This window comes from Myotis daubentonii, chromosome 18, assembly GCF_963259705.1.
Source record: "Myotis daubentonii chromosome 18, mMyoDau2.1, whole genome shotgun sequence".
Lineage (NCBI taxonomy): Eukaryota > Metazoa > Chordata > Mammalia > Chiroptera > Vespertilionidae > Myotis > Myotis daubentonii.
The window spans coordinates 32,934,995-32,949,091 of NC_081857.1; positions in this window are offsets into that span (position 1 = coordinate 32,934,995).

Sequence of the window (14,097 nt, forward strand, 5' to 3'; positions counted from 1 at the left end):
CTCTCTTCCACCCCCTCTGCATCCTCATCTCTCCAAGTAATCAGTGTTCTTCAGGTTTTTGTGCTCATATAATTCATATATAAATATACGTACTTAGGTACATAAGATTTGGGGAGACTCAGTTTATGAAAAGAGGAGACCACATGATATATATTCCTCTACAGCTTGCTTTACTCTGTACATTTAGAAATCCCTCAAATCAAACTAGAAACTCTAACATTCTTTTTAATTTCCACATAATATTTAGGTCCAAACATATCACAATATAGTCAGCCATTCTCAAATTGGTAAGCGTTTGCTCTGGTGTTTTGTCTTCCCCTCTATCACAAAGGGAACTGCAATATACATCCTTTTGTTGCCAATCTGATAGAGGAGATGCTTCTATTACTGAGGCAGAGCATATGTTCATGTTTTGTTTTTTCTTTATAGATTAAGGTATTACATATGTGTCCTTAACCCCCCTCCCCACTCCCCTGCTCATGCCTTTACCCCCTTGGTGTCTGTGTCCATTGGTTAGGCTTATATGTATGCATACAAGTCCTTTGGTTGATCTCTCCCCCTTATCCCCACCCTCCCCTACCTTCCCTCTGAAGTTTGATGGTCTGATGGATGCTTCTCTGTCTCTGAATCTGTTTTTGTTCATCACTTTATGTTGTTTATTCCACTAATGAATGAGATCATGTGATACTTATTTTTCTCTGACTGACTGACTTCGCTTAGCATAATGCTCTCCAGTTCCATCCATGCTGTTGCAAATGGTAAGAATTCCTTTTTTTTTTTTTTTTAACCACCGCGTAGTATTCCATTGTGTAGCTGTGCCAGTTTTTTATTCCACTCATCTGTTGATGGGCACTTACGCAGTTTCCAAATCTTAGCTATGGTAAATTGTGCTGCTATGAACATGGGGGTGCATATATCCTTTCTGATAGGTGTTTCTAGTTTCTTGGGATATATTCCTAGAAGTGGGATCACTGGGTCAATTGGGAGTTCCATTTTTAGTTTTTTGAGGAAACTTCATACTGTTCTCCACAGTGGCTGCACCAGTCTGCATTCCCACCAGTAGTGCACGAGGGTTCCTTTTTCTCTGTATCCTCGCCAGCACTTGTCATTTGTTGATTTGTTAATGATAGGCATTCTGACAGGTGTGAGATGGTACCTCATTGTCGTTTTGATTTGAATCTCTTGGATGATTAGTGACTTAGAGCATGTTTTCATATGTCTCTTGGCCTTCCTTATGTTCTCTCAAAAAGTATCAAATTAGGTCCGTTGCCCATTTTTTTATTTGGTTGTTTTATCTTCCTTTTGTTAAGTTGTATGAGTTCCCTATAAATGTTGGAGATTAAACCCTTATTGGAGATAACATTGGCAAATATGTTCTTCCATGCAGTGGGCTGTCTTGTTGTTTTGTTGATGGTTTCTTTTGCTGTGCAGAAGCTTTTTATTTTGATATAGTCCCATTTGTTTCTTTTCTCTTTAGTTTCCATTGCCCTAGGAGCTGTATCGGTGAAGATAAGGCTTCGGCATATGTTTGAGATCTTGCTGCCTGTGGATTCCTCTAAGATTTTTATGGTTTCCCATCTTACGTTTAAGTCCTTTATCCATTTTGACTTCATTTTTGTGTGTGGTGTAAGTTGGTGGTCTAGTTTCATTTATTCACATGTATCTGTCCAATTTTTCCATCACCACTTATTGAAGAGACTGTCTTGACTCCATTGTATACTTTTGCCTCCTTTGTCAAATATTAATTGAGCATAGTGGTTTGGGTCGATTTCTGGGTTCTCTTATCTATTCCATTGGTCTATGTGTCTGTTCTTGTGCCAGCACCAGGCAGTTTTGAGAACAGTGGCTTTGTAATACAGCTTGATATCTGGTATTGAGATCCCTCCTACTTTGTTCTTCTTTCCAGGATTGCTGCAGCTATTCGGGGTCTTTTTTAATTCCAGATGAATTTTTGGCGAGTTCGTTCCAGATCTGTGAAGTATGCCATTGGTATTTTAATGGGGAGTGCATGGAATCTATAGATTGCTTTGGGTAGTATGGACATTTTAATGATGTTGATTCTACCAATCCATGAACATGGTATGTTCTTCCATCTGTTTATGTCTTCCTCTATCTGTTTTTTCAGTGTCTTATAGTTTTCTGAGTACAGGTCTTTTACCTCCTTAGTTAAGTTTATTCCTAGGTATCTTAATTTTTTGGTGCAATGGTAAATGGGATTGTTTTTTTAATCTCTCTTTCTGTAAGTTCACTATTGGTGTATAAAAATGCCATAGATTTCTTGGTGTTAATTTTGTATCCTGCTACATTGCCGAATTCATTTATTAAGTCTAATAATTTTTTGACGGAGTCTTTAGGGTTTTCCATGTACAGTATCATGTCATTCGTGAATAATGACAGTTTTACGTCTTCTTTTCCAATTTGGATACTTCTTTATTTCTTCTTCTTGTCTAATTGCTATGACTCGCACTTCTAGTACTATGTCAAACAGGAGTGATGAAAGTGGGCATCCCTATCTCGTTCCTGGTTTTGCCCATTGAGTATGATGTTGGCTGTAGGTTTGTCGTATAAGGCTTTTATTATGTTGAGGTATGATCCCTCTATTCCCACTTTGCTGAGGGTTTTTATCAAGAAAGGGTGTTGGATTTTGTCAAATGCTTTTTCTGCACCAATTGATATAACTATGTGATTTTTACCTCTCAATTTGTTTATGTGATGTATCACATCTATTGATTTGTGGATATTGTACCACCCTTGCATCCCTGGGATAAATCCTACTTGGTTATGGTGTATGATCTTTCTGATGTACTGCTGGATCTGATTTGCTAGAGTTTTGTTGAGGATTTTGACATCTATGTTCATGAGGGATATTGGTCTGTAAATCTCTTTCTTTGTGTTGTCTTTATCTGGTTTTGGTATTAAGGTAATGCTGGTTTCATAGAATGAGCTTGGAAGTGTGCCTTCCTCTTGAATTTTTTGCAATAGTCTGAGGAGGATAGGTTTCAGTTCTTCTTTGAATGTTGAGTAAAACTCTGCCCCAGGCTTTTGTTTGCTGCAAGTTTTTTGATGACTGCTTTAATTTCCTCCATAGTTACCGGCCTATTGAGATTTTTAGATTCTTCCTGATTGAGTTTTGGAAGGTTGCATTTTTCTAGGAATATTCCCATTTCCTCTAGGTTGTCTAGTTTGTTGGAATAGAGTTGTATTTTTTAACAATCCTTTGTATTTCTGTGGGGTCTGTTGTTATTTCACCTCTTTCATTTCTGATTTTGTTTATTTGGGTCCCCTCTCTTTGCTTCTTGATGAGTCTGGATAGAGGTTCATCATTCTTGTTTAACCTTTCAAAGAACCAGCTCTTGGTTTCATTGATCTTTTGGTTTTGGTTTTTGTTTTCCTTTGGTCTCTATGTCATTTATTTCTGCTCTGATCTTTATTATCTCCTTCCTTCTGCTCACTCTGGGCTTTTCTTACTTTTCTTATTGCTCTCTTTCGAATTCTTTAAGTTGTAAAGTTAGATGATTTATTACTTTGTGTGTGTGTGTGTGTGTGTGTGTGTGTGTGTGTGTGTGTGTGTGAGAGAGAGAGAGAGAGAGGGGGGGGGGGGAGGCGGGGGCTGTGGAGCTATACTAGTAAACTTCCCTCTCAGGACTGCTTTCACTGTGTCCCATAGATTTTGGATTGTTGTGTTTTCATTGTCATTCATTTCCAGGATGTTTTTAATTTCTTCTTTGATCTCTTTGGTAACCCAGTCATTGTTTAATAGCATGCTATTCAGTTTCCAAATGTTTGAAGTTTTTTATTGTTTTTATTGTAGTTTATTTCTAATAATATGCCATTGTGGCCTGAGAAAATGCTTGATGTGATTTCAATATTCTTGACTTTGGAGAGACTTTGCCTGTGACCCAATACATGGTCTATCTTTGAAAATGTCCCATGTGCACTTGATAAGAACGTATATTCCGTGGCTTTGGGTGAAATGTTCTGGAGATGTCAATTAAGTCCATTTGATCTAGTGAGCCATTTAGGATTGTTGTTTCTTTGCTGATTTTTTGTCTAGAGGATTTATCCAGTGATGTCGTTGGTGTATTAAAGTCCCCTACTATGACTATATTGTTGTCAATCTCTCCCTTGATATCTTCCAGAAGTTTTTTTTATGTATTTGGGTGCATTGGGTGCATATATGTTTACCAGGGTTATATCCTCTTGTTGTATCGATCCCTTTAGTATTATGAAATGGCCTTCCTTATCTCTTGTTATGGCCTTCACTTTGAGGTCTGTTTTGTCAGATATAAGTACTGCTACCCAGCTTTTTTTTTTTTTTCATTTCCATTTGCCTAGAAGACATTTTTCCATCCGACATTTTTCCACCCTTTCACTTTCAGTCTGTGTGAGTCCCTTGTTGTGAGTTTCTTGTTCTGAGGTGGGTCTCTCTTTTTTTTTTTAAATATATTTCTTCATTGATTTCAGAGAGGGAAGGTGAAGGATAGAGAGATAGAAACATCAATGATGGGAGAGAATCATTGATCAGCTGCCTTCTGCACACCCCCTAACCTCCAACCTAGGCATGTGCCCTTGGCCAGAATCGAACCTGGGACCCTTCAGTCCGCAGGCTGATGCTCTATCCACTGAGCCAAGCCGGCTAGGGCATGAGGTGGCTCTTTTTTGTAGATAGCATATATATGGGTCATGTTCATGTTTTTTTATGAGCCCTTTGATTTTGCATTTCTATGAATTTCTCTGTATTGTGTTTGTCTTTTTAATATTGATATGAAAGAACTTCGTATAGTTAAATATTGTTTCTCTCTTACATGCATTGCAGATAAGTCATACCCATTCTCTTGTTTACCTCTTACCTTGCTTATGATATCCCTTACTGTATAAAAATTCTTAATTTTTATGTAATAAAAAAAAATCAGTCTTTCCTTTTATGGTATCTAGGTTTTCTATCTTGGTTTTAAAATTCTCACTCCAAGCCTAGATATTACATATGCTCTCCACAATTTTCTTCTAAGAGTTTTGAATTCATTTTAAATATTGCATCAGTATGAGTAAAGAAGTATCTGACCTTATTTCTCTTCTAAATGAATAAACAGAGGGGGGAAGAAAGGAAGGAAGAAAGAGAAAAACATACCTGGGCTTTCTCTTCAGTTGCACTAGTATTTTTTAAGCTATTCCTATGCAATTATCTTTCCAGAATATCTATTCATTATGTTGGAGAAATTGGCATTTTTATATGTTAAATTTTTTCTCCTAGGGCTATGCTATATCATTTCACTTTTTAAAATCAGAGGTCAGCAAACTACAGCCCATTGGCCAAATTCTATCTTTTTTTGTTTTTCAGTTTCTATATCCTTTTAAGTTCTATTTTTGGACATTGAATGATATTTTTCAAGGTTTTCAATTCAAATTAAGAGTATCCTTTAAGTGTTGAGTTTAACCCATTAACTATATTAATTCATTGTAATTACTATTATATTACTACCATCTCACTTTACATATTCTATATCCCAGACTTATTATTTCTCTTCATTGCTTTCTAGCAAAGTGAACAAAATTTGTTTTCCTAATGATTTAAACACTTTTAAATTACATTTTATTTTTGCAGAGATTGTCTTCAACCCTAGGTTCAAACATAATGTTTCTCAAATTTAGCTCACTCCCTCTGTCTTCTTCTGAATAAGACAGTAACTCAAGCATATGCTCATATTTCTGTGGCTTTTTCCACTCTTCTCCCACATGGTCAATATTGTCTAGAATTTCAGTTCTGGGTTACATTACAAACATCCAGGCTGTGGCCTTAAGACATCCTCCTGTTTTACTTGGAAAAAGGCTGGGGAGGATGCCCAGTGGAAGATGAGTGTCAAGGAATATAGGACCCCACGCCTCCAGGCAGGCTTAGTATATACTGATAGAGGAGAAAGGTGGGTGAAATTTTCCAATAGCTACTAATTCTTATTGAAACTGAGCCTACCCTTTTCTAGGCAAGAGAGAAAAAACACTACCATCAGTTGGTCTGAGCAGGTGCCATGGTGGTCACAAAGGCTGAGCACTTTTCATGTAGCATTCCATAACTGGCTTTCAACCCTTTTACACAGTACCATCTTCTAACAACTGCTCAGTCCTTTGCTGTTTCACAGCCTGTTTCTTCCCATGTGTAACACGCATTCCCTCTGTGCATTTACCAGGAGACACAAAGCCTCTTGGATGCCTTCCCGTGTTAGCCAACAGCAGTCTGGCCAGTTCATGGTATCACCTTTGCTTTTCTACTGGTCTGTAATTCTTTGTTTAAACTATATAGTTATGCTGCAATTTCATTAGCATTCCCAAAAGAGTTTAAAAGTAATCTTAGATCTGAAGAATTTATAACCACATAATCATGCTACCTAAGAGGTCATCAAATCCTACCACTTTATGATATGGATGAAGCCCTGAGGCCCAGAGAAGAGAAGTTGGGGCAGAACCTGCTGATGCCCACTGGAGGGATATAATTTTGCTTGGTAGCAAACAGTTTGCCTTTGGGACTTTTGAGGACTGCTCTTGGGCCCTAGAGACCTTGCCTTTCTCAGAGAGCCTGGGGAGATTGATTAGGTTCCTCACTACCCAGCCCCCAGGACAGCCAAGAACTACCTGCTGGAAAGGTATAAAATGCACGGGCTTTGCCTCCATGTAAACTCTTAAGTGAGATTTAATGTCACAGATTCTTGTTAATGCCACAGATTCTTGGAGGTCAGGCTGAGGCAGAGACCGCTCCTGAAATGTCATCTTCAGTTGGCTAACACTGGGGCCCCCAGAGGATGGCTTGAGACTAGGACACAGGCAGCCCAGTTCTTTACACCTTTCACCAGGTACACATGAGGAAACTGAGGCCCAAAGAGTTTAGAGAATTTGCCTCATGCTTTTTCCTTTTATGATGAGGATGGGGGAGAAGCAGCAAGAAGTAGAGTCACAGAGAACTTAAACTGTTCTTGGTTGTGGTCATACAAAAATACATTGGACTTACCACCATGGAATTCATGGTTTCTGGTTCACAAACCCAATTCAGTAGTACTTATGTTCTCTCTTTATACCTTTATGAGGTTAGCAGTACCCCCTTATGTCTTCTGTGTATTTCCTGAGAGATCTCAGGAATAAAACAGTGGCCAAAGGCAGGATTCAGAATTTCTAAGTCCCTTGGCCAAAATGTTTGTTGAATAAATTAAATTTGAAAAATGTTTACAGAAATCAGAAACAAAAGATGGTGGTCAGCCCTGGTGGTGCCGGAAGCCGTTCCACCCTTACTGCTTGACACAGTTGCTGCAGGGAAGAAACATCTGCACAGCATATGTTTCAAGGGACCTGGCGTATGGCATACTGTTCTTAATATGTTTGCTCCCCCTTTTTAGCGCTATGTGTTATAACCAAAGCCACCTCCCTGAGAAAGGTTGTTTCCCCAGGTGGGAATGTTTCCCTGGAGTTAGGGATTAATGGGGCTAGGGAAGGGAATAAATCAGTAAAACTCCTTAACTAAGTGCCACCTTAACTACGAACAATCACGCTTAAGCTACATAATCCTTACTTAGGCCATAGAATAGGAAAATCTCCTTATAGCAATAGGATAATGACCTTGGAATAGAGACAACAAACTAGCCCTTATAATAGAACACAGAGACTAACCTAGACAAGATTAAAATCAACAGAGCTAGATAGAGATAAGATTTTTATCAAAAGTCAGATAAACTATAAACATAAAACAAGGAACTGTAGAAGGTCAAAGGAGGATCTAAAACATATGATGATGCAACTATAGAGGCATGCATATAGGTTCAAATGGTATAAATACAGATGTAACCGGACAATAAAAAAAGAGCCCAACTATGCTGATGATCTGAACACTGTCTCCGTGTCCTTCATTCTTCGCCAACTCTGTCCACACCTTTGGGAACCCCTGGACCGCTGGGGCTGGAACCCCGGCATGGCGGGTGTGGCTCAGTTGGTTGAGTGTTATCCCATGCACCAAAAGGTTGCCATTTCAATTACTGGTCAGGGCACATACCCAGGTTGGGGGGGTCAATCACTGGTTGGAGTACATGCAGGAGGCAGCAAATTGATGTTTCTCTCTCACATCGATGCTTCTCTCCCTCTCGCTCTCCCTCTCTCCCTCTGTCTTCCTCTCTCTGTCAAATCAATAAACATATCCTCGGGTGAGGATTTAAAAAAAAAAAAAAAGATGCTCTACTACCTCAGAGTTGTAGATTACACAAAATTGAGGGCTGTTTGAATGTTAATGAGACCACTGACTCAGAAGCTTACTGTATTAAAGAGGCTTATGTAGGTGCCAGGAATGGGACTAAAGGGGAGGAATATTTGGGCTAAGGAGAAAGCCATTGGCTTTTAACACATACAGAGAATATAGAGAGCTGTGAACCATCAGAAGAAATAACTAGCAAATGATAGGATAATTGCAAACAGATGTATCTGGAACTACTGACGGGATTTAGAATTGTGGATTTTATCGGATAGTAATTTATCCTGGAACAAATGTCAATCAATGAACTACCCCATTCCAAAACCAGGATTTATGCCAAAATATCATAGGAGAACAATTATTATTAAGACAATAACCACCCTCTCAAATAAATGGCATATTCAGGGAATGAGTCATTCTGTTGCAAGGATGCTGATAAACTGAAAATTACCCAGAAAACCCTTGTAATTCTTATCTATATTTTTGGACATTATTTCCTGTAATTTTTCACAGCCTGGTAAACATAATGGGGCTTTCCTGCTGCTGGGAAATGTGCATCCCGCTTTTCCTCACTGCCCAGGACTCCGGGTGAAAGGTGTAAAGAACTGGGCTGCCTGTGTCCTAGTCTCAAGCCATCCGCTGGGAGCCCCAGTGTTAGCCAAGCCCAGAGGACACCATTAAAATTGAAAACTGGGCTCCAGAGTGTCAGCATCACACATGGGATCCCCTGGAAAGACAGTACTATCGGCAATGTTACTATTATTGTTTTATTTAATTTTCTTAATTTATTTTAGACTATTAACTGTTTTAATCAAATGCCTGATGTTTGTTTAGTTATTTTTTCTCCAAAAGCAGAGTGGGGAAAGGCAAAAAGGGATGGGTGTGATGAATCCAGTGGGTCTAAAGCAGTGGTTTTTAACCAGAGAGCTATTTCGCTCCCCCCAAGGGACATTTGATAATGTCTGGAGATATTTTGGGATGTCATAACTAGGGAGGTGCTAATGGCATCTAGTGAGTAGAGGTCAGGGATGCTTGCTAAACATACTAAAATGCCCCACAACAAAGAATATCCAATCCAAAATGTTAACAGTGATAAAATTTAGAAACCCTGGTCTATGGTTTTATTATTCATTTTTGGTTGTTTAATAGGCAATCAAATGGTATGTTTATTTTACATATGAAGAGCTAATAAAAACAGGGTTGCCTTGGGAAATAGGGAAAAGGTAAAAGTTGAAGGATGAGGAAAGAATTATTTTTGCTCCAATATTTGAGTACCTACTATATACCAAGACCTGTGCCTGGAACATTGTTACCTTATCACATTCATAATCCAGATAACTCTATGACTCTATGACACAAATGTTTTTCTTTATAGGAAGACTCATCTCGAAAAAATAATTAACATACACTTGAGGAACTTGTAAGAGATGAGGCTAGAAGACTTAGGTCGCTGACAAAATAGTTTAAAAAAATTCACTTAATTAAAACCAAAAAGCACGTAGGACGAACTATCACATGTAGACTTCATTCTGGTGGTGTTGGCTCCTTCATCTTGTGGGAGAAAGTTCCTTTAACTGCTCAGTCCCCAGAAGAGCCGGCTCCTGAGAGTGCAGGATGCCTCTAAATCAGTTGCACACTCACTCTGAGCCCTGCCTTGATTTCTGACCTGTGGTCTGAACCTGTAATCTCAAGAACACTATTAGAGGAGAATGAAAAGAACATTTGTTATCTGCATGACATTCGCTCTGACCGCCACAATGGGGCAAATACTGTCAGTGCCAGGCATCTGTAAACTCACATACACCAGGATGCCTGGCTTTTTTTCTGGCTAAGATACTCTAAAGTTTTCAAATTTATATCTGAAATGTGCCCACTAGCAACAGTGGCTCTAGCAGTGTTCTGGGATTTTAGGTCACTATCCTTTACTAGTTAAATCTGCCAAACAAACTGAAACACATGTTATGCTAGCTCTTAGGTTACTAGTCTCCTAATTCTGTAGCCACCATAAGGGGAAAAGTTTTGTCATCAGTGGGAGTCGAGGTCCGACGTTGCAGCAATAGGTGACACAGAGAAGAAGAAAATGTACAAAATCCAATTCATAGTGTTTCTTTTATAAAATTACTGATTATTGTTCAAATTATTTTAAAAGATTATTCATAAAAGACCATGAGGAAGGAAGACTGAAAAGAAACACAATCCAGTCATGTTCCTATTTTCTACTGTCAACTTATTAACTTTTTAAAATATATATATTTTTTTATTGATTTCACAGAGGAAGGGAGAAGTAGAGAAAGATAGAAATATCAGTAATGAGAGAGAATCATTGTTCAGCCCCACAAACCGGGAATCGAACCTCAACTTCCTGGTGCATAGGTCAACGCTCAACCACTGAGCCATGCCAGCCAGGCTCTTATCATTAACTGTTAACTCTTTCCCTTTGCCTTGTCTCAGGGAAGGCTTTTCTTATATTCCAGACATTATCTTCAGCTTCTGGATTTCTTTGATCTTTCTGGGCTTCAGAGCAGTCTATGAATGTTCAACACTTAGAGCCTTCATCAAAGCCTTGCTTTCTTTACTTTTCTAGATAGGACTCTCTCTTGGGATTTCCCTTCACAGTCAGAGCACAGCTCCCCCCTCCATCCTCACACTCCTCATACAGCTTCTGGTGATCACACAAGAGATATAGGCGAAGACAGACCTGCACAGTCATTTCCACAAGGCTTCACCACTGAAGGTCTGCTGTAGTCCAGGAATTCTCTGGCCAACGTCTTTCTGTGTGACTCCCCACCCTCATCCATCATGTAGCTCACCTACATTTACTGTCTCTTTTCTTCTTTTCCTAAAATTATAATCAATCTTATACACATAACACAATAGTTTCAAAACTTACCTTAGAGTCCCATCGCTATTTGAGCATGACCTTCCTGTGAAAATTCTTCTGATTTGGGAAATGCAGATTTAATTATTGAAAATCTAAAAACAATCACTTGCACATCAACAAATAAATTGCAAGTACATGAAAAATAACTCCAGAGTTCTTGGAGTCTTGGAGTTTAAAATGCAAAGGTTTTTTTTTTTTTTTTTCCTTTCTTTCTTTTCAACAACCTGCTAAAGGAAAATGTGAAAGGGAAATTAGGTAATTTAAGCAGTTGCAAGTTTCTTTTAAATTGAATCCATGGGAAAAAAAAGTAAATGAGTAGTGAATACAGTTAATTACACCTCTGAACAAAATTGGCGGCTGCCGACAGAAGTGTGATTTGAAGGATTCCAGAAATACACACTCGCCTAAAAAATGCCCCCACTCCAGTCTGCCGGTGTTTCAATGTCATCATTAGAGGTTTTACTTTTTTTAAGTAAAGTTGTCATGTAGAGAATATCTATTAAAATGTAAATGCCCTTAGTAAATAAGTGAATTAAATGGTGTTGATTATTTATATATTAGTGAAACTAGGGGAACAGGTTGTCACCCAGTGGGATGGCATTAAAGAAATGAGACATTTGGTTAAGTGTTTCTGGGGCCCTCAGGATGGCCTAAGTATAGCTGAAGAAAATAATGCTGCTACTGAGTAGTGTGTAGTGTGAAGAGCCAGGGTAAACAGGAAAACTTGTGATGGAGAAGGAAGCAAGAAAGAGAAATGAGTTAAATTGAGGAGGTGAAGACACCTAATTCACAATTTTTCACAGTCTGGAAAAGTATTCTGTACAGCTTTCCCCTCGTCTGACATTGAGCCTCTGAGAGTTTCTTTAAAAAAAAAAAAAAAAAACTTTTCCTCCAACCCTTCTTAATACTCTGCTTAAACCCAGCTTAGCACAGTGCCTTTCACATAGTAAGCACTCAATAAATATTTGATTGATTGATCCCTCTCCTGTCAGATTACATGTCTTGCAACTGACACCACATCTCAAGGGGCTCTGAAAACTAAGTAGGAAAATGCTCATGTTAAATGTGAAAGAGGCAGACATATTCCCCTAGTTAATGGCATACAATCACACAAACTGGGTACATACAGTGAGACAGCACACTGCAATTGGCATTTACATAGTTTATTAAGATGCATGAGAACCAAATGCAATCTAACCTCTCCTGGAATAAATATCAAGAGAACTTCCTAGCATAGGTTGTTGTGGTCAGAACAATAGTTTTAATAACCCTATGTCACAGACACCAGCTAATACAGAATGACAGTACTCAAATGCATGCTAAGTGAACACAGTCAGTGAACAACAAAGCTTAGCCTCTTGAAATTATCCAGCCAGTCCATAGCTTGGCCTCAGTGAAATGGACCAAGAGTCATTAAATCCTAGCTGGTCACATATGGAAGACTCTGAAAGGAATACTGCATCCTTTGAAAATATTCTGTAGTAATATACTGTTTGGGACGTTCCATACATTCTTCTCTAATGGTACAAATGAAATTGTAAGCTGCTGTTAGTGAATAAAACCAGATTGCTCTGGGCACAGAGCCACACCAATCCAGGCCTAATGTGTCAACCAGAACAGAGCTTGGTAGGTAGCCTCTGTAGAGCAAGAAAGTTATGCTAAATAGATGAGAAGCCTGCAGTTATTCCATGTGGGCAACTCAGCCTAGCTACTGAATTGAATACAATTGTAGGGGGTCCAGGGAAGAAGCATGGAGACTAGTTGGGGACAGCATTGCAATAAGCTAGGCAAGATATGATAATAGAGTAAACTAGAATGTTAACAGAAGTGGCCAAAATGCTGAACAGAGTCTAAAGGTAGAGCTGAGATAATTTTCTAATGTATTGAAAGTGGGGTAGAAAGAGAGGAAACAAGGATGACAACATTTTTGCCCTGACCAATTGATTATAGTTGAAATGCCTTTTAGACATCCTGGTGTAGATACAAATTTTGGAGCCATCAGCATATAGAGGGTATTTAAAACTATGAGACTAGATAAGATCACCCAGAAGGTTGGTAGAAAAGAGAAAAGGTCCAAGGCCTGACCCTGGGATGCTTCAGAAGCAAATCTTGGTTATATTTATGGAGTTTCCTAGAGAATGGGTGTGAGGAGGCATTCTGGGATCATTGACCCATTGAGGACCAAGTGACCATATGGGACATGACTTTTTCCACAGATAGAAAATAAGGTATGTTAAAAACTCATATATCCTCTAAATAAGCACTTTATTCATTATAATGTCTACCTGGGCAAAACTGAACAAAGAAACAACTATTCTGAGAAGAATTACTAAATATTACTAATTTGTCTAAGTTTAGTCAACCCACAATACTCACCACTCCAGATATTTTTTAAATCCTACTTTAAAAAAAAATAGAAAATTTGGGACTGGATTTCCTTAATTCTTTCTACTTCACTTTGCTTGATCTAATTGGTCTCCATAGCAAAAACCAAAGGCTTGGTCTGTTCATTATTTGGTTAATTTGAGTTGTTCTAGTCAAAAAAATTTTTAACTGGAACATCTGATTTTGCCTTCAAGCTTGATCATATTAATTTGGTATTATTTGCCTATGTTTATAAATTCCTTAAAATCATTTATGCATGTTAGATTATTTAGGAATTGAAGCAATCAGGACTTACAGCTTTGGACACATAAAAAAGTATTAATTTCTTTGAGATAATTGTTGATTGGATAAACAGATGGATGGATAGATGGGGAGGGGAAGGAAGGAAGGAAGGAAGGAAGGAAGGAAGGAAGGAAGGAAGGAAGGAAGGAAGGAAGGAAGGAAGGGGTAAAATACATTGCATAAACCATCCCTAATGATTAGTATACACTGAAACCAATGAAATTGAGATACTTTCTATGACCTAATCTTAATGAAAAGAAATGAACTTTGTTAGCAAGCCCATAAAATCATGCCAGATGAATATTCAGAAACCATCTCTTTGATTATA